Source organism: Hibiscus syriacus, unplaced genomic scaffold, assembly GCF_006381635.1.
Source record: "Hibiscus syriacus cultivar Baekdansim isolate YM2019G1 unplaced genomic scaffold, ASM638163v2 tig00110457_pilon, whole genome shotgun sequence".
NCBI lineage: Eukaryota > Viridiplantae > Streptophyta > Magnoliopsida > Malvales > Malvaceae > Hibiscus > Hibiscus syriacus.
The window spans coordinates 1,119,380-1,139,253 of NW_024062744.1; the positions used below are offsets into that span (position 1 = coordinate 1,119,380).

Genomic DNA, 19,874 nt, shown 5'->3' on the forward strand with positions numbered 1-19,874 from the left:
GGATGTTTGTATTATCGCAATCGAATTTGCATACCAGATGACAAAGAACTGAAGAAAGATATTCTTTCTGAAGCTCATTAGTCATTTAACTATGAATCCAGGAGGAAATAAAATGTATCAAGATTTAAAGAGTCGGTATTGGTGGGCAGGTATGAAAAGAGCTATCACTGAGTTTGTTTCTAAATGTTTAAACTGCCAGCAGGTAAAAGTAGAACACCAAGTGTCTTCAAGGTTGTTACAACCTATCTCCATTCCTCAGCGGAAATGGGAACGAGTTACCATGGATTCCGTAATAGGTTTACCTTTGACACCCAGTAGGAAAGATTCGATCTGGGTGATAGATTGACAAAGACATCACACTTTATCCCAGTTCGAGAAGATTATTCTATGAACAAGTATGTTGAGTTATATATCAGAGAAATATCACAACTTCATGGAGTACCCATTTCGATACTTTCAGACAGAGATCCGAGATTCACTTCGAGATTTTGGAAGTATTTACATGAGACATTGGGAACTCGATTAAATTTCAGCACAACTTATCATCCTCAGACAGATAGTCAGTCTGAGCAAACTATTCAGATACTTGAAGACATGCTAAGGGTGTGTCTTATTGATTTCAAAGGATCATGGGAAAATTATTGTCTTTAGCAGAGTTTGCTTATAACAACAGCTATCAATCGAGTATCAAAATGGCTTATTTTGAAGCATTATATGGAAGAAAATGTCGAACGCCGCTGAATTGGTATGAATTAAAAGATCGAGATGTAATTGGTCCAGATCTAATTAAGGAGGTGGAAGACAAAGTGAAGGTAATCCAAGATAATCTAAAGATAGCAGCCGATAGACATAAATCTTATGTTGATTTAAAAGAAAAGAGATTGAATATCAAGTAGGTGATAAGGTATTTCTTAAAGTGTCACCTTGGAAAAAGATTCTGAGATTTGGAAGAAAAGGAAAATTGAGTCCAAGATTTATTGGACCATACGAGATTGTAAACAGAGTTGGACCAGTAGCTTATTAGTTGGCATTACCTCCAGAGATGGACAAAATTCATATTGTATTTCATGTATAGATGCTTCGAAGATATCGATCAGATCATTCACATGTGATTTCACCGGAGCAAATTGAGATTCAACCTGACTTATCAAACGAAGAGGAGCCAGTAAAGATTCTAGCACATGGAGTCAAAGAACTGAGAAATAAGACGATTCAACTGGTAAAAGTTCTTTGGCGAAATCATAAAGTTGAGGAATCAACTTGGGAACGAGAAGAAGATATGAAGAAAAAGTTGTCTCATTTGTTTAATGCAGGTATGTATATACAAATGGAAAATTTGAGGACGAATTTTATTTAAGGGGGAGGAATTGTAATACCCCAAATATTGACCAGTGACTAAAATGTAACTTTTGAAAGTTTAGGGGCTAAAGTATAAACTTTGAAAAGTGTAAGGACTGAAATTTGTAATTTTTAAAAGTGAATAGTTTGGATTAAAATAGAGATTTTAGTGAGAATCAGATTTTTTGATACGAGAATTATGTTAAAAGCTAGAAAGTAGTAAAGTTCGATATTGAAATCGAATAATCAGATCGAACCGAAATTTTACGAAAATTTGAAGGATGTTAGAAAATGGTTGGAAATATTATTTTCATATTTTAGAATAGAGAAATTTCGCTCAGAACAGTGAAAGTTTTCAAATTTAACCGAAACTGTGAAATTTTAGTGACTAAAATGCAATTTTTAAAAATTGCATGGAAAAATTCGAAATTAAAAGCCAAGTTGATTCATTTTTGACCAAAGAATATTTTAATGAAAGATAATACAATGGAATTTGATAATTTTCAAGATTTATTAAGGGTATTTTTGAGATTTTTCATTAATTGAATATTAAATTCAATTAATTGGAAATTGCCATGTGTTTTATATTTTAAATGCTAGAATATTCAAAACAATTAAGCCATTATCAGCATTCAACGTATTCAAGGAAGAAACTCCAAGTTCTCCAAGGTAAGGATTTTTATTTGGATTTTGAAGCAATATACTTGATTTTTGGATTTAGTTATTAGATAGAGAATTAATCTACATGAAATTCTCTATCATTTGGTACCAATATTTCATGGTGAAGATGATTATGTGATGAGATTTCATGATTAAGGTTTGAGGAGGTTTAGTGATCTTGAAGAATTGATGAAGGATTTTTATATTTTGATGTTAGTGATTATTTCTAAAGCATGTATGATAGTTAAAATTAATTGTACATGCATAAATAAGGTTTGGCCATGTTAGGGTTTATGAGAAGAAAGAGCTTTTGATTCAATTTGATGCATGAATTAATCACAGGAGGTTGAATTCATGCTTGAAAATGAACAAAAATTTCCCTAAATGATTTAGAGGTATTCAACCATATGGAATAAATCTGGCAGTGAGTTTAAAACTTCACCAGAAATTCTATAAATTATTTGGAGGTTATTTTTATATATTGTTCTTATAAATCTAGGTTTGTTTAAAACAAACGAGGATCAATTTCAAGGTGTATACAAAACTATATGAATTTTTAACCGAGGAAAGGTCAGAAAAACGGGCAGCATTCTGCACAAAACAGATTTTGTCGGTCAACTTTGAAAATTCACCATAAATGTAATAATGAATTAGAAGGATTTATTTATATGTATAGAATCATATTTGAGTCTAGTTTTCAACGGAAGAAACAGAATTAAATTCGAGTGTGTATATCAATACAGAATACTGATTCTTTAAAGGTAGTGCAAGTTGTCTGAATATGGAAATTTTAGAATTTAAGTTGAAATGGATTAGAAGATGAAGAGTAATGTTGAAATGTTGAGGTATTGATTTGAACATTTTATTAAAGTGCTGGAATTTTTATATTTAATGTACAATGAGCATAATGGTGAAGGACCGTTATGAATTAAATGGAAAGGTTGAGGTGAATTCTAAAAAGAATTCACAATTTGTGGCTTATTTGTGTAATTTAGCAAAGATGAAGGGTTAAAGATGAAAATAAATATTCATGAATTTGGAAGAGTATTTTTGAGAAGTTGGAAATTATAATGGAAATGTGATTTAGTTGATATCGATTTAATCTCGATTTTTATATTTTTCGAATGTTAAAATCAGCTCATGCTAGTACGATACTAATATGTTGTTCGAACATTTTGTGTTATAATTTGTATTATCAGACTACGATAAATCTACAAATGAACGATCCGAAAGGAAAGGACAAAGCTCGTGACTACTATTGTATAAAGTTCTGTAGTGAGGTAAAGGTGAGTGCAATTTATTTATTTAATTATTTTTGATCGAGGACGACTTGCGATGAGTCAACCTCATTCAAATTTATAGTATAATTTATAAAGTTTATAAATAATATTTTTATAATATTCTATATCAGTTTTATGAATGATTTAGAGTACGAACTACCCAAGCATGATATTTTGATTATGGATTTAATTATGGTACATGAGCCTATTGTATGTATAATGAGAATTACTGGTACACTTGGCATGCCAATAGTTGGGTATTATCAGCTTTGGTACATTCGTGTATCAATGTTATCATTTCAGCTTTGGTACATTCGTGTATCAAAGTTATCATATCCGCTTTGGTACATTCGTGTATCAATATTATCATATCAGCTTTGGTACATTCGTGTATCAATGTTCAGTATCGTCGGTGCTTCTTCAAGTTATGATGTCACTGAAGTGCATCATATCTCAATATCAGTTATGATTTGCACCGTGTTGTGCATAGTGCGCACCTTACTCACGTATCTTATGTTCTCATAAATATGCATTGGACTATGAAAATAAATATGCAAGTTGTGAATGATCTCCAGTTGACAGAAAACATTATATGCTTATTTTATCAGATATGATTTATCAGAATTTTCATGAGTTCATGATTTAAAAAGAAATTTTAGGTCTCAGTGAAGAAATCGACTAGGAAAAGTTGGTTTGCTAGTTTAATGTTTTAAGTTGAATTATTTTATTATGTTTATGATATTTTTAGATTTTCTCACCTTAGATTATTATTGTCTCACTAAGTTATACTTAGCGCGTGATGATTTTCATGCGTAGGTTCTAATAAGGATAAGTACGATCAGTAAGAAGCTATCGGAGCATCTTTCTTGAAAGACATACATATCATCAGTATCAGTAAGACATCTATGATGTTTCTTTTGACTTATTGTGCATATAATTATTTCAGTAGTTTCTATTTATCGTATTTATTTTTTTTGTAATTTGTAATAGTAAACTACAACTATTTTAGTTTATTTTACTTAGTTTAGTTTTATCGGTATCTATGCATGACAAGAATTTATTACATTATTATGTTTTTAAAAGATTTTACGAAAAGACATGGTTTAGTAAAATTACTGAATAAATAATGGTTTTATTTTCCTGTAATAAAGAAATAAATTATAAGTTGAAATATACTTTAAAATATATTTTTAAAGTTAGAAAAGAGTTTTCAAAGAAAATAAATTTTTAGGGAAATTTCAGTTCAGTAAATATTTTCAAGTTGATATGACATTTTTGACTCGTATATCGAGACATATACGGGTTAAGGTGTTGCATCGTAGTCGTGGTAATACGTGTCTTCGACAGTCCACGGATACTATATTTTTAGAGAAAATTCTTGAGGAATTTCTCTTTGAAAGAAACAAATGAAAAAATGTGAAAGATTTCACCTGATATTTATAAACTGTTGAGTACTATTTAAATTTAAATGATAACAGCTGATTTATGAGTTATCAGAAATTAAACAGTTTTCCTAAATTAATCAAAACGTTAAGATGTATCTGGACTAATTTTCACATTTGTACAAAGGAGATAAGTTGTTAATATCAGAAGTTACATGATTTAATTTCAGGAGTTATACAGCTAAATAATGATTTAATGAACCTGAACTACTTTTTAGTTAATTTCATCTAGACGTTTAAGTTGTTACAATGAAGAATTTTAATCATTATTTTTTATGGACAATTTTAACCTTATATCTAGCCTATAAATATAGAGCTGGATTTAGCTTTCCAACTCACTCTCAACATTCAAAATTCACTTTCTAAGTGTTTTCTAAACTTGTTCTCTGTGTGTTTTCCGATCAGAAGTGCAATACCACCAGCAATTCACTCCGATTTCGAGTGTACGAAATTTAGAACGATCGTGTTAACCTCAAGAGACGGACCGCCTACTGCAACAATTACACACATCAGGGTGAATTCGTTTTTAAGATAGTAGTTTTACCACGACACGGTTACGAATCTATTTCTTTTAAATTACTTTATATTTCCTGTCATTGTTTATATTTCCTCAGTGCTAACGGTGTGGTTTTACGTCCATATTTCCAACAATTACAAAATTAATATCATTTCAGCAGTAAAAACAACAAACTCAGACTGCCAATGGTCCAATGGTCCAATGATCACCTAGTCGGACTAAAAATCTAACACCCTTTATCGATTTGGACCGGCTAAATTTACGCCTATCAAAGCTACCAGCTCTGCCAAGGCGTCTTCCACCTCTTCTCACGAAGCTTCCTGTAGCTGACGGCAGATACGGTATCAAGTTACCGAAGTACTAATGCAAATGACGGCGGAATGAGTTGCATGATCTTTTTTCGGAAATTTAATCAACCTAGCACCTTACGAATTTTGTCGACTACTTGTTCTCTGCTTGCTGGCTCCATCTGCATTGGATTAAAACAGTTATTGGTAGGTTACAAGAGAGAGAGACAAGAATTGGTGTACAAGAAAGGATAGTGGAATAGTTTACCTTGCTTAGAAGGGCAGCAAGACCTTGAGGTAGAGCTTGCATATCTGAAGATGAATTCCCAATATTTGTAAGCTGAAGCAATACCTTTTGGACCCGAAGCTCTTTAAGCTTTTCGCTATAATTCCTCTGATCATCCTTCCATGAAAAGAAGGCTTCGTCGTTAAGCCAAATATCCTCGCTTTCCTTTCCAATTTCGGAATCCAAAAACATTTCTTGATCAAGTCCATTGCAGATTTATGGGACAGTTGGTCACCAGCAGCGTCTTTTACGATTTTGACTAGAGAGCTCTCGGCAATTCTCCGGCGCAACCTTCTGTAGAAGAAAGAGCGTGAGCGATCCCAGTCGACAACTTCTTTTATTACCCTTTTGCAGCCATCCTCAGAGAAGTATCATGAAGTTCAGCAAATTTAGTGGCTATCTGGGTGTATACCGGCAAAAGCTGCTTCTCACGTGATCGCATTTGCTGCTGCAGAGAATCCACCTGTGCATGGGCGCCATTGCTTTTGGCTTCCTGAAGTTTTCCCTTCATGCTGATAAGATGTTGGTCAAGCCTGCCCATGCACTCAGTAGTCCTTTGTCCTAACTTTATTTCGATCATTCCTTCTGGCTCAAGTACATTACCCTTAGCAGTGCGCTCGGCATACATTTCGATATGGTCTGAATTGATCCGACTGTCCACAACGACCCAGGCCCCACCACGGAGCTCGCCCATCATGGGAATGTAAACAAGACGGGTTGGTTGTATGTTCTCAGATTCTCAACAATGGTTGATCCAGCCTGAAGGATACCCTCAAAAAGATCTCTTTGCCCACCAGAAAAGCCTCTCCAGTTGGCAAGAATGAAAAGGGGAAGCTCTTCCCTATTAAAATCCATTATCGCCTGAGCCGTCTTTGTAGCAGAATCTGGAAACCATACCTGTCCAGCTTGTGGGACAACTCTCTCATGGGAGTCGAGTTGTCCTGGATCGGCAGGGATAACCTGCATCACTGTCTGTGTCTCAACTGCAACTATTCCTACAGGGATTCCTCCAAGCTTTGCCTTCCTGTCACTACTGTTCTAGCCCAGCCTTCGAGTGCTTCCACAAAACTATCCCTGTCAAAAATACCTCCCTTCCAGTTGCCACTACTGTCTAAAGCACCAGAAATAGCGGCACGAGGATCACATGAATTTTCCGGGAAGTACTCCACAGGCCTTTCTGGAGGATCTAATGGATTTAAAATGGGAAGTGGGCCACCTATATGAGAAGGAATGCAACTTAGCCAGTTCAAAATAGCTGACACCCCTTCAAGATCATCTGAGACGGTGAGATGGACCACCCCATTTGTCGCCATGATTTTAGGTCCACCAAGTTGCATGTGGGAGCTGTACACCTCACGACCTAGAAGCTTGTTCAATGCTGAGAAACCAGTCAAAATAATGGGTTGATCGAGTCTCTGCATGCACCGCATCCCAAGACGAGCAAGATAAGCACCAATTCCACAGTTCTACCAGTCACATATGTTATGGTAAAGGTTTCCTTGTATGCTCGGGAGTATGCACCAGCAATGGCCCCACTACCACTTAAGTTTTCGACCCCCAAACCATCCTCCTTCCCTACAATAGTATCTATCACCCATCTCCTCTCTCCACTGGCCAGCTTCATCTCATGTGCAATGACCGATGATCCAATCCTAGTATAATCCTCAGGAGTTAAGTAAATGTACTGAAAACCACGCTCAGGGACGGATTCATCAGACCAACCGATTTTAAAGCAGGCTTTGACTTCTTCATCTACACCGATACGGGCACCAGAGTTCGCAGCCAAATAAATTAAAGGCAGTTTCTTACTGCAAGCAAGATCGGTTACAGCAAGAAAGAATGCATCCTCTCTTGGGCCAAAAGAACCAGCTTTGAAGGTCACATCATTCGCAACTACCAAAATTGTTCTTCCAGAGGGGAACTCAGGAGTATACATTTCCATGCACCAGGCTACCATGCCAACATCATTGAGTCCAGGCTGGCGCTCGACGGGAACAAGAGGAGTGCCCCAGTTTCCCTTTTGGTCAGCAAATACAAGCTCCATAACCTTGGAAGAAGTTTATCTTTGGCTTTTTAATACCTGGGAACTGGATGCCCATGACTGTTGCAAGGCAGTCGAAAATGCCTACAAGTAATACCATAGTAATAAAGCTTTTATCAGCTATGGATAAGGAAAAGAAAGTAGCCAATATAGCTGTATGCCCATAGCACTGTGCTTACCAACTGAAAGTCATAGCAGTAAGTGGTATTGTTCTTCCTAGCCAATAGACGTTTATGGTCAAGAATACTCAAAGGCTGATAGTGAGCATTAACAGGTACACCATTCATAGGACCCCTTACAGAAAGAGAATGGTATACAACTCTGTGCTGCTAGTATCTTCGAGTTCTCGGTATACCTGAAAGTACAAAACAGCCATATATTTTATATTGCCAAAATTCATTGATTCCATTTCATTGAACTAGACATTTAGACTGGTTCTAGCTGGATAGTGATATATGGTTCTCATACTGTACAGTTAGATAAGGATTTATTTTTTCTTTTTGAAACTACATATATCAAGATGTAAATAGATGAGTAAGAGCGCTACATCAAAAAAGAAAAAAAGAAAAAAAAAGAAACAGAAACAGAAACATCCAATACTAATGGTCTATGGTTCCATAAAATTTAATTATTTTTGGCAGTCATCAAGATATGTACAGGATGGGGTGATGTCTCTGCAAACCAAAAAAATTGCAAGTGGGAAAACTTTTTTTCTTTTCTTCATTTCCACATTTAAAAATTACAATTAAATTCTGTTGAAGAATTTTTGACTAGAAACTACATGTAAAGTGCATGTCTGGCCTGTCACATTCGTCACCACAACTCTCCACGCACCATTTGCTTGTCCAGAAGATGCCATCCAGAGCTTCACTTCCCACTCACAAACACCTAATTTATGCATTCTTACACCAACAAATGCATGAATTTCCTGAGCCAGTTCTTCTAAGATTGATTCTACTGCAGCTTCTTCCCCAGCATCTAGATCAACTCTCCTGGTGACATCTCTCAAATGTAAGATAAATATAAAGTGTTCACCGACCATATGGGAAAGGAAGGTAAAAAAAGGAACAAGAAAATTAGTATAGGCTTAATCACTTGGGATAAGGCACAATATCATTTATTTGTTGCTCTCGTAAAATACAAGAACATATGTGCATGGTCAGATTTTAGAGTAGCATTGTGCATGTTGAGCTCCAACTCCTCCATTGCAGTCATTAAGGACCTCAAGATGCTTCCTGAAGTAAAAGACATAGCCGACTGACTACGCATCATGTCAGCATCAAGCCCCCGATATGCCGTAAGCCCATATCTGAAGTAGGCTGCCTGACAAGCGTTCTGAGGAACATCCTCTGAATTGGCAGTGGCTTGTCCACAACAGTGTATAAGTGCCATTGGCGGTCACGTGACTGTGTATACTGTATGTTCTGGTAACCTTAAGCTTATCCTGGATTAAGAGTTAATAAATATCAGGTAAAAGGTGCATAGTGATATTTTCCTCAAAAGTAAAACAAAGGAGCAGAAGTTCAAATAACATACCAATTCAAGGTATATGGATAGAGGGGGTTCTAGATGGCGTAAAAGAGGTTCTTCCTCATAATGGAGCTTTTCAGTTGACCAATGAAATGAGTGCTCATAGGTGTTCTCCCTTCATCTCTCTGTATTATACAGCTAATGACTCCAACACCTGCAGATCGTAGACTTGATCCCACCTCCTTATCTTTAAGTATTTTTGCTAACTTATAGACTCTCTTGAGCTTGATCCTCATCACCACTGCAAAAATAAAAGTAGATGCTGATTAAGAATAATCAATGATTCTATCCCTAAATTCAGTAGTATCTTCAGCAAACATGAAAAAGAAAAAAAAAAGGCCCAATCCATGTACGACTTTTATATACAACCAAAATTCATCCAATCTTAGTACAATCAAATTTGCATTAAACATATATGCATTTTCCTTTGGATTTCATTCAGCTTTGTAATTTTATGTACTATAAATGAAAATGAAAGCTTTCACAAGAAGAATGGTCAGTTCAGTTACAGATTTCAAGACAAGCAAAAGTTGAGAAGACATATACCTATCCTGAAGTAAACTCATGATTGTTGATACCCACCAGTGCTATATGCATCATGTTACCCAGGGTAGTTGGTTCTCGAGATCCATTTGACATTGCTTCATGAATGTAGGAGTTGTTTCCTCAGTGTTGCACTGATGATTGCAGGCAAGAATTGGAGAGATTTAATTATTACCATGGCTCCCCATTTCCTCTCTCTATGTTCCTCAACTAATGGTTTATCAGACATTTGTTCTTCAGACATTCTTTCTCTCAATATGCTCTTCCAAGAATTCCAGGAAGCAATGAGACCAGATCTATGCCACTGCATCCGGACACTCCCCTTTACAAGGTAAGGCTGATTAAAATACAAACGGTTAAATGAGGATGTGATAGTCCTAAACCAACATAAGCGAAAGATTGTAAGAATTAAGCCCTCTCACCTGATATAGCCTCCGAACATAAGTCTCGACAACCCGTCTCTGAAGGGGTGTGATCACTATGATCAAACAAACCTACAAGAGCATCTTCAACAGCTAAAGGAGCACCAACGAGATCCCCATTCTTTCATTAATGGCACTTTTCCTCCTGGGAGTGTCCATAGTTTCACCATCCTCAGTAAACATTTCTAATTCAGAAAGGCTTCTAGCAATGCTGGAGCGAAGTTCACTTAGTTTGGTTTGCTCCAGTAACTGACTTGCCTTAAGTGCAACTACATGCAATTAAAAAATCTAACTCCATATTAAACAATTACTTACCCTCCTCAAGGCAAAATTAATTGAATTTTAGCAGGCCAAAACGATGAATACATTGAACAAAATATTAAAAACTCATTATTGTAAATTTAGTAGATACTCATACGAGTAATGTAGTACAATGGCGAACTCGGAATAACTTGTATGGTTTAGTGCAGAGAACCGGATTAGTTGATCTCTATATGCAGCAGGGTTGGGATAAACAAGTTGTTCCATAAGTCTTAAAATCAGTTTATTTTTACTCTTGACACCCTGCAAGCCAAAAATATTTGTACATCATACAGAATAATTTACATCAGGAAAACTAAGCATAAAACAAACCAAAATCCCAGTGTAATAAGTTCAATACCTGATGACATAGTACAATTTCCACAACCTTTAAAAGACCTTTCTTGTACTGAAGTCGAAGACGTTCAATCACATCAGCCTGTGATATGTATAGAAAAGACTTATTTAAACTAGCAAAAAAGGATAATACACAATTGAAAGCTTGAAGACTTTCAGTGGACTTATAATTGCAGATGATCTTCAAGATTTATGAAATGAATTGCTGTGTTGGCACTTCAGAAATGGATAACTCAGAATGGTCTAGTCAATACAAACAATCATAACAAAGCTATATGCAGTAGTGTTTAACAATATGATTAACAGAATTTTTTTTGAGACAGAAGTTACCTGGATGTTGTCACTGAATAGCTCTTCAACAGATAGATACTTCAAAAAGGGACCGCACGATAACACGGGCATGGCTCTCTTCCACCCTCATAAGATTTCACGAGGCTCATCAATGGTTCAATAAGCCTTTCTAGGGAACTTCTTCTTTCTCGGGAGAGGAGGATAGATGGAACTGCAATCAAGTAGGTGCCCCAAGTGTTAAAACTTTCCAGAGAACATAAATAGACACAAAAGTTCAAAATGAGGAGTGCGGGATAAGGGAACTCACTTCTAATACTCCTTTCAGTAGCTTGGCAGGAAATTCAATATTCATGGAGCTTGAAATTGCTTCAAACCCTTTACACTTTGATTCCAGCTGACGGAATTCAAGAAGTAAAATCAGATCAAAATATACAAGTCTAAAGCCATTACCCAGAGCAACAAAGATGAAAAAAATCCAGAAAGCATACATACCTCATTTTTAAGATTTTTGGGAAGCCTGGTTGCAAGAACAGACATGCATTCTTGCCATTGGAGGAAAGGCAACTCAGGACTGTCGAGACAATTTAGAGGTTTTGAACTACCTGTAACAGGTCAAACCAATTAATATCACAAATCAAACTTCAAGCATATCCAGGAGACTCAGACCTAGAAGTTGAACCTTTGTTATCTGCTCTTTGTGGAAAAAGGAATGATCTTACAGGCAAGAACCCTTCCTTGAATGTTTCAACTCATTTTTTTTATTTTTGTTCTTTTCAAAGATATCAATAAGACCTTTCCATTGTTTTCAATCTTATTAAAGTTCTTCAAACACCCAAATGTTGTTATGTTTAGTAAAATAATGAAGGAAAATAACACTAGATTTGCAATCAAAGTTCATTGTTCAGACAACATCTTTAAAGTTTAAAAAGTATCTGTAAACATGAGTTATATGTATTATAGATATTATAGTGTATCAATTATGAGATAATATTTTCATTTTGGATTCTATAGTTTCATGTTGTTAAGCATCAAACCTAAATCAATTGACAATAGGTAGAGGGGCTCAACTTCAATATCATCCCACATGAAATGTAATACTAAATAGTTTTAGAGTAACAACACTTAACACTCCCTCACATGGCATCGCCAACCTCTCATGGAGTCGAGTAAAACCATATATCAAAGATACCACATTATGCATCTAACCTAAAACCAATTGGCCGAGGAAAGCTTGAATTTACATAAAACCACCCAGAATCTACTTAATGAGAGATAGCAGCACTTACGAAAATAATTCATTAAAATATTAAAACTTACAAAAACTTGAAAGGGGTTAAAAGTTAAAGTCAACTGGCGTTGTCCCACATCTATTAAGTAATGGGGTGATTCTATACTCAGGTGGGTCCTGCCACCTATTACCAATTAGTTTAGATTGAATGCTTAAAATGTTATCAGAGCCTGAGTGTGTGAAGTTGTTCCTGTCTAACATGGAGGTTGTCTCTGTATAGGCCTTTGGGTTGTCATGAGAGGAATGTTAATAGTGTTATCCCACGTTTATTATCAAGTTTCCCATTGTACTATATTGTGTTAGGCCCTTCACCGGCTACTAATTGGTTTTAGGTTAGATGCTTAACAATTGGGGAGTTTATTGACAATCGAGTTCTTGTGGTCCTATATATTCATGTTGGGTCCTACACTCGTACCAATTGGTTTTAGGCTAGATAATTAACAATTAAAGCCAAAAGTCCATCGTTTACGAGTACATGATTAAGAGATCTTGAAAGTTTACAAAGGCAAAAACTACAGAAGAATATTTTATGGTTCCTACTATAATTTAAGCCCTATGATGGTATTACCATGGACTAAATAAAAGCTTCTCATCATATTATGATCATAACCAGCAGAATCATGCGGGCTGCATTTAGATGGCAGCACATCTCTGAGAACTTTGCCAGAAATTGCAGTTGGAGGCCCTAATACGGGGAAGCTTCCATGGAATGGTTCAGCTTTCCTTACAGCTGAAGGATCATCCAAATCAAGCCTAGCAATTAGCTCACCAGCCTGCAAGATCAGTGACATTTCCATAACTTCCACAAAGATAACCTTTTATATCCCATGTAGAACATTATTTACCTGCAAGGCTTGACCTTCAGAAATTTTTATTTGAATTACTCCAGAAGCAGGTGAAAGAAGAGGCATACATTTTCATGACCTCAACCTCTGCATATGGTGCATCGGCATCTATGACTACCATCAGAAACCAAAAACCTCAGCAGCTTGCATGGTGTTTCTGCCACTAATTTTGATGGATCATGATCATTCTGCAAGTAACAACATTCATCATGCCTGCCTTAATTTTGTGGTTAAAAGGAAAAAGAAGCTTTTCCTTGAGTTGGAGGGGAGGAGCCAGAACATATAGAAGAAAGGAATAAGTGGCACCTGCAGCAAGCAAGTCCGTCCATCAATGAGAAGGCGAGTACCAGCAGCTTCTTCCTCAGCATAAATAACATGACTGTTTCCATCTAACTGCAATAAATCGAAACTAAGCATTAGGAAGAGCCAGGGGCGGATGCACTAAGCCCCTGGGGCCAAGTACATCCCCATTATTTAAGAAAAAAGTGAAATTTAGTATAATATGTTAAAGAAAATGGAAAAAAAAAAATTTTGCACCCCATTAATTTAAGAAAAGAAAATTAAAATTTTGGACTCCCACTTATAAATTTCTGGATCCGCCACTGGGAAGAGCCAAGAAGAGAGAGAGAGAGAGGAAGTGTTATAATTGCAAGTAGGGATGTAAATGAGATGAGACAGATTGCGAGCTACTCGAGATCGACTTGGTCAAGGCTCGATAAATACTCGGATCGAATGGACTTGACTTGAGCTCGAGTTCTTAACGAGCCGAAACGAGATACTTGATACTCGACTCAAAAAGCTCGTGAGGAGCTCAAAAATATAATATATTAAGATTTTCTTTTTTAAAAAATTAAATTATTAATAATATTAACATTTATGTGTTGATTTTTTTTAAAAACATTAATGTTTTCATGTATTTAATGTTCAGGTTAGAGTTAGAGTTTGAGGAGTTAAGTTTAAGAATTTTCTTTTTCATTTCGAGCCTTTTCAAGCTACTCATGAGCTTCAGTTCAGGAATTCGAGTTCGAGTCGAGCTTGAAAATTTTAAGCTCGCGAGTTTTCGAGTCGAGCTCCATTTTATAGTTTTCAAGTCGAATCGAGCTCAGCAATACTCAAGCTCGACTCGACTCGTTTACACCCCTAATTGCAATGTCCATAATACAAGGTTTTAATAAATGAAAGAGAAATATACAACACAGGCAAAAATAAAACATGCAAAAAATGGTTAAAAACTTTCAAGGGAGAAATTCTTGCCTGCATCATAAACCACATCTCTTAATGTATGTATCTCTGCTTCAATCTCCGATTCATTCATCCTCAACGTATAACTTCCTTGTCCTCCCCTAACCATGTCAATCTGCGAACATTGTTTTTTTTCCCCTTCAAAATGTAACTTTGTTTGTGTTCACTAACATGATAGCCAAGATCTCTAGAAGTTATTGAGAACTAGAAAGGAAACCTTAAAATGGTGGTAGTGGCATTATCAGAAACTCTTACCGTGTATTTGCTTCCTTCGATGTTCAAGGACACTTGAGAATGCACGAGTGATATGTGCTGGGATCAAGGTCGACAGCGATCAGTACATTAACAAAGACCCACATAACAAAAGCAACTCAGGCTTAGCACTGTACCTTGGGAGGGATTTGACCCTTTTCTAGATAACCAATATAATCTGAAACCATAGCTGCACTGCTGGCTGATGCTTTCTGAGAAAAAATAAAAAATTGTAACAAACATATTCTAACAGAAAAAATAATTCTAATACATGAGAACTTACATAGAGAGCTCCTCCAACAACTGAGAGAGATAAAGGAGGCCTTTCTGCTCTAACCCGCATAGCGATTCTACTGTCCAACCAACCAGTGTGGATTTTATTTTCTCTGTAATCTGAAGCCTGTAAAGCATTTAAGCAGGTAATAACTGGAATTCCATAAATTTCTATAAAGAAAAAAAATTGTATTCGAGTTATAAACCTACATGTAAAAGGTCAATTGTGTAATCAACATTTGTGCGAATTTCTCCACGTATTTGAATTTCTTTCAACCCAAGAACCATATTTGCTATAGCTAGAGCTCTGGATTCCCCGAAAGCAAAGACATGTCCTGAGATGAGATTTGATTATCATCAGAAATAATGATCTTGTATTAAAAAATAATGTAACATTCATACAAAACAGAAATTTATTAGTGTAATACTTACCAATTGAGAATCTGAAAATTCATGAATGCCTCCTCCTGACTGCAAATTAATTATATTGCCGTCAATATCGTTATAAGTTTAAGGTTCAATCAACCAATAATTGCCAAAACTAAATATTTACCTTCACAGAGAAGTAAGCCCACACATTTGGCTTGCTTTTAAAACTCAACTCCTGCAAAAAGTCATGTACCTTAATACAAGCTTAACAAAAGAAAAGAAAAAGCTGTGAAAGCAAGAACGAAATATCTGAAGTACAGTTGTTGGAAAGCCTAGTAAGTCTAACCTGTACTTTTCCACTCGTAGGTTTAAACCCATCATCTGGATCCTCACTTGTCAAACGCACAGCTACACAATGACCTTTTGGCCTAGTTGACTCTACCTTGTCAAAATCGAAACTTGTGGCAACAACAGATGTTTTCCTCCATGAATCATAACCCCCACCATGTTCCATGCCATAGAATCGTCGTATTTCTAATCAAATCAAGCACAGAAGCACACACACATCACTTATTGAATTGCTAAAATTGTTTTGGAGAAATAATGGACATTACCATCATACCAGGAATTTGCCAGAGAAGGATACCCATCCCGACTACAACTTGGCACCTATTTACTTCAGCAATCCACTCAGTGACAGGATGCTCCACCTGTTGGAATTGATTTTAAAATATTAACATCTTAAAGAATATGGAGAGGAAAAAAAGCATATTCTGTCATGTAAATCACAAGATTCTTCATTCCTACTGATAGGTTCACACCAAAACAAGGTAAACACCACCAAACAAGTCATAGAAATGTTAAATCTCCAAACACTTTGCGGTCAAAAAGCTGAATGCTTTTCCAAATGGTCCAATAAGCCATGCTGTTCCTCAACTACCATTAGCATTGTATTTTGCATCCATTAGAAACGAATATAAAATTAATACATTGCACAACTGCACTAAATGGATAAAGCAAATTGAAAGGAGAGTACAATATGACTGCCATTGCATCAATGTGACAGCTTAATCCATATGAAATGATCCAGAAATGAGGATAGAATCATCATATCATACCTGTAACCGAGGGTTGAGCTCTAGAAAGTAGTACTCGCCAGTTTCCATACTGTACATATTCAACAGTAGCTACTCCGACATAATTAACAGATTTAGCTAACCTTCTAGCTGCTTGCTCCAGTTTTTTAACAGTCTCCAATGGAGCTACAGTGATTGGGCCCTCCTCAATAATCTAAAATAGATGAAGGACCATAATGTCAGATCTGGTAAGGAAACTTCCCACGTAGATGATGTAACTGAAGCATAAACCTTTTCTGGCTGTGGGCCCCCATTTGTTCTAGAAAACTAACATTCAAATATAGCCTCTTAAGAAACAAAATTACCTTCTGGTGACGCCTCTGAACACTACAGTCACGGCTATGCAAGCTGCGACATTCCCATACTGATCACAGAGTAACTGGACCTCTAAATGGCGGCTCTAATCAGAGAAAGAATATACCAATACCAAACGGTTGGTCAGAGAATATATAAACTCCTGTAAGTTCACTGAGATCAATTGTAAGCTCACCTGAGAAGCAACTTTCATTATAAATATAGGTGAACCTGGAACTCACCCTGAACTTGTTTGAATAGTGCCCTAACTTCATCATCATTATGAACCTAGAAATTCAATCCAATTTAGATTATATGAGAAGTATTTAAATCAATATTACTTCTAACAAATATGCACAGTAATTTAAAGGGGGATTAAAACATTATAATAAATTAAATTTGCTATGAACAGAAAATCAAAATATTTTACAAATGAAGCAAACCTTTCTTATGCCTTTACCACCGCCACCCCAAGAGGCCTTGATCATTGCTGGATAACCAACAACTTGGCACTTGCAATTGCTTCCTCTGTTGTATAACACATGCTTTACAGTAAATTTCATATGGAATAGAACTAAGCTACTTTCTGCAGGAATTTTCACCTGGAAAACAGGAAAGGAGCATTGTGTATGAGAAACTACCATAGGGGCAATTATTAACATTCAGAGAAAAGAGAATTACATGAGAACCACTCCATGGTAGGGTGGGTACATCTGCTGCTTGAGCGATCAATGATGAACCAATCTTATCTCCCAATGCTGCCATAGATACAGATGGTGGCCCAAGAAAACTATTCCCTTTGCATTCAGAGCATCTGGCAGCTCAGGGTTTTCTGATGCATGACCCCAGCCAGGCCAAACAGCATCAACATGGGTTATCTCAGCCATCTGAATCACCACAAATATAACTTGTCAAAAATATAGCATTGCAGCATGTTCTATATGATTAACCTAACTATTTTGGGAATTAGCTTAAATGAGACATGAGAAACAAGAATAGAACACACTCTCACTTTAGTTATCAATATTCTTTCCACGTCCTATGACTACAGTAATGTTGTAATGTACAACTTCCAAATCTCTTGACATGCAACTTCTTTTATTAGCTATTAGCCTCTTGAAATCCCATGTTTCAGAATCATGTGAGGTAAAATAATAAATTACAGCAAGGATATACTAAGTGTGATTCCTTTTCCCTTACAGAAAAGCTTCTTGAAAAGGCAATCCATAGAAAAAAGAACAACTTCGAAGCAAGTAAACAGATTTTACTATACACACCCTCTACAATAAGCTGCACGTTGGCATAGTTATTGTTATTGTCCCACAGGAACTTCCACAAACTGATCAGCATTCTAATATGCTCCGCATTGATTCTCATGTCCTCAGGAGTAGCCATGGCCACCAACAAAATAGCCTTTTCTGTGCCAAATGTCTCATAAGCCCAGGTCCTAATGCTACGTATAAATTTGACAGCCGCCATTCCATTGTTTGCAATTAAAATACTATGGATCGGCTTCTTCCCTCCAAGTGCAAAGCAGAATTCATCTACTTCACTTATTGTAGCGGGGCTCCTGATCGGCAATACCCCGTTTACTAATCCGTTGTTTTCCACGCCCAACTCCAGCCATAGCAGACCTTCTTTGGGCCTCTGACATGCTGCATATCAAGAAATCAAACAACCAAGGATGAGGACTCGAAAAAAATTTAATCAAGCGATGACCTGGAACTGATCCTCACAAAAGAGATATCTAATACTAGTATACTACAAGCAACACAAACGCACCATGAATGTAGTAAAGCTCTGTTTGGCGCACATAACATAATTAGACGTGATTAAGACTTTTAATTTACCCTTTACCTCATAGCTTAATTTAGTGAAGTTTGAACATGGTACCAAAATAATCATATTCTATTACTTCAGTTCTAAAAAAAAAGTTTATTTATTAGTAACTGAATTCCAGTTCCTGCAACCAAACACGGCCTAGGATTAAAGTTTTCCAGATGCAGCATCACATTAACATTTGATTTCAACAAAAGTAAAACTTTTGGAAGCTAAAAAGTACTCATTACAAACTCTCAAAAGTTAAAAATTAATGCTTTGAAATCCTTACCAAACTGAACCCTCAATCAACAAAATTACAAACCCTTCTTGAAAAAGAAGAATCATTTTCAAAACTGATAAAACAACAAAAACAATCCAGGAAAAAAGCACACAATTCCCCACTAGAATCTCACTTCATGGCATCAAAAAAAAATCGATACCCAATTCAGTAAACAACCCAAAAGGAATGACAAACCTGGAAAAGGGCTTGAATCCAAGAAGGTTGAGATCAAACAGTCTTCCAATTTGCTATATGGGTCTGAAGCATTTTATACTTTGGTGGTGAAACGAAAGCAGACAAAGAGGAAGAAAGAGATAAAGGAGGATGGGAAAAAGGCAAAGCAAAATGTGTGTTTGAATTTACAAACATGCAAATCAATGTTTTAAAAACAAATTGTGAAAACTGGAGCAGTTAAGTGTTAGAGGAGAGTTAGATTCGGGGGTAGCGGAAGAAAGGTGGTTCTTTTATGAGCCTTTAAACGGCCCCTTTTAATGACACCCTGCACGTGGTACCTGCCCCTGCCACAACCCCCCAAGCTCCCACCCTTCAAAAATTATTTATTGAAATTTTGGGTGAATTTGTAGACGGATTGTTGATTGGCTGTTATAGTTGACATCTACCACCCCACTGATGGAACCTCCTTTTTTTTCTTTGGTTTGTGGTTAACCAAGAGTCTGCCTCTGGAAGAAGACAAAGAAGGAGAAGGGGGTCTGTTACCTATATTTTTGATGGTACACAGATTGGGAGTGGCGTGTCTTTTGACTGTTCGTTGGGAATTCG

General features: G+C 36.3%; 1 pseudogene; it reads right to left on the bottom strand.

Moving 5' to 3' along the window:
- Positions 1–5,306: 5,306 nt before the first annotated feature.
- On the bottom strand, positions 5,307–18,647 carry LOC120126324 (annotated as a pseudogene).
- Positions 18,648–19,874: the final 1,227 nt, after the last annotated feature.